We start from the raw sequence: 2719 nt of genomic DNA, 5'->3' as shown, positions 1-2719 counted from the left end.
AGTGGCAGCCGTCATGAAAACTAATAATGCTGGTGAGAGCGGTGTGTGGAACACATGCTTCTCCGTATCCACATCTGATGACGCCTAAGGGCTGAGGATGACACTCGGGTGGACGGTAGCACTGGGCCTTCAGGCCGTTTTCGGATGCTGTTTTGTACAAACAAAATCAGCACAGTAATTAAAGTGGCAGTTTGGACTAACAAGTATAAATAATAGGCGTGCATTCGACCAGTCAGTTGTCAGGAGGCAATGTTCAGTGGTGGACATGCCGCCGTAGTGCATCAATGTTGTCCTGTCGCAAATCACGAAGGAGCAGCATCTCTAAGTAAAGCGTTGAAGACTTTATTCAGAATGTTTTGAAGAAGAGAAAAATCTTTGCAAAGTTTGTGCCACACATCTTGACTTCCGAACAAAAACGATGCGCGAACGTCTGCTGCGACTTTGTTGAAACGAAAGTGTGGATAATTCTTGCTTGGATAAAATCATCACAGGTGACGAGGCCTGGTGTTATCAATACGTACTCCGTCTTCAGGCCACAAGTGGCCCATCGGGCCATCTGACCGCCAAGTCATCCTCAATGAGGATGCCGCTAGGAGGGGCGTGTGGTCAGTACACCGCTCTCCCGATCGTTATGATGGTTTTCTTTGACGGAAGCCGCTACTATTCGGTCGAGTAGCTTTTCAGTTGGCATCACGAGGCTGAGTGCACCCCAAAAAATGGCAACAGCTCATGGCAGCCCGGATGGTCACCCATCCAAGTGCCGGCCACGCCCGACAGCGCTTAACTTCGGTAATCTGACGGGAACCGGTGCATCCAATGTGGCAAGGCCGTTGCCCTGTTATCAATATGAACCTATCGCAAAACGAGAAAGTGCCAAAACTCATATGAAGGATCAGTGTTGTGACTTTCAAGTCAACGTGACACGGGTCTTGAACAATATCGCTACTTTATTTCATTGCGAAGGTGGAGCAGCACCTTTTTGATAGTTCCTCTTGGTTATATGAACGTTCTGTGCGTTGTACTCAACTAGGGAAAGACTATTTAGGACGCCTGAAGCATTAAAACTACCATCTTAATTTTTCTCTGTTTTTTATTGATCCAGTCTCGAAACTTTTTGGACTGAGGGGGATGTTCAGTGCACATTGTTGGATCTGCGGCTCTGCAACAGACGACCCCAACGTGTTGCCATTCTGACCTGACGAAGTCTTCAGTTACGATTCGAATGGGAATCAGCAAGATCGAATCATGGATCGATAGAAACCTCTGGCCTGGTCGATGATCATGTCCGGATACGCCGTCATCCAGGCGTGCAGTTGCACCGTTCCACGTCTGCAGACCCGTGGGAGAATATTATGCAGTGATGGACGTTAACCTGGTCTTCCGTGGGAGTTGCGGTCGTAATCGAAGGCACCATGACAATCGTGAACTGCGTGCAAACAGCCTGCATCCCTTCATGCATGATGTCTTCCCCATTCCCCACAGTGTTGGCATCTACGAGCAGGATAACTGTCTGTGTTACAAGCACACAATCGTGCTACGTCGGTTTGGGAAGCACGGTAGTGAATTTCCATTGTTGTCTTCGCCACGAAATTCACCTGATGTGAACACGACAGAATACATCTGGGACGCTATCGATCGTCAACTCCGCGCCCACAAACCACAGATAGGCAATTTACGAGAATTCCGTGACCTGTGTGTAGATACCTCGTATCGCATACTTCCGGCAACCCAGCAAGGACTGGTCGAATCCACGCTACGCAGAATAGCTGCTGTATTGCGTTCCAAAGGTGGATTAGCAAGCTATTAAGCAGATGGTCATAATGTTCTGGCTCGTCAGTGTATTTCAAGAACCGATTAAAATGTTTGCAGACCATTTTGTTGTAAATACGTAGAAATAAAGAGCATTGTTCTGTGTAACGATCGAACAGCAGAATTTAATTATGAGGGGGGGGGGTCAGTTGAAAACTTTAAATATATTTTTTTAAATTTTTGAATTGAACAAAAGTGGAATATAAGTGTACCATTTTTCGACAATGTCTTCCTGTCGTTCAACACAGTTCCTCCAGTGCATAGGAACTGCACGGATTCCTCTGAAAAAAGAAAAAAAATCGTTTGGCCCTGTGCGTAGCCACTCGTACCATGCATGTTCAACCTCTTCATTGGAACCAAATTTCTTTCCTCCCTTCGCATCTCTGAGAGTTCCAGAACTACAGCGTCTTACGTCAGGTAACGTCTGGATGGAATAATATGTGGCAAACTTGTTCTTGGTCTTCATTGTGTAAAATTCATTTTGTAAAATATGCAGGATGTTTGATTTAACTCGACACGGAAAATATCTCGAAAACTACGGACCGTACAAAAAAAAATCCACGAGAAAAGTTAATATTAGCAAAGGATACAACTGGCAGTGCTACAACTGGCCACTTCCTAACAAACACTGGTGCGTGGGCAGGATCAACTTTGTATTTTTAAATGGGAACACCCATTTTTATAAAATATTCGGATTCTATGCCAAAAAATACGTGCGGTTTACTGTAATTATTGTTTTCCATTCCCGGTAGATAGTTCTGCAATGGACAAATATCAGGTGTGCCTGTTTTTGGAATTAAGAATGAAGGGGCATTTACAATGAAAATGTAAACCTTTGTATGCTAACTGTTGATATTTATGTTCGAAATTATTTACATTAGTCCTGCAGACTTTATTGTGCAGCATAGTA

The 2719-nt window shown here is 44.6% G+C and overlaps 1 pseudogene; it reads right to left on the bottom strand.

Moving 5' to 3' along the window:
• Positions 1 to 717: 717 nt before the first annotated feature.
• Positions 718 to 835, bottom strand: LOC124796821 (annotated as a pseudogene).
• Positions 836 to 2719: the final 1884 nt, after the last annotated feature.

The sequence above is a fragment of the Schistocerca piceifrons genome, chromosome 4, assembly GCF_021461385.2.
Source record: "Schistocerca piceifrons isolate TAMUIC-IGC-003096 chromosome 4, iqSchPice1.1, whole genome shotgun sequence".
In the NCBI taxonomy this organism is placed as follows: Eukaryota; Metazoa; Arthropoda; class Insecta; order Orthoptera; family Acrididae; genus Schistocerca; species Schistocerca piceifrons.
This window is presented reverse-complemented; position numbering and strand designations above follow the sequence as displayed.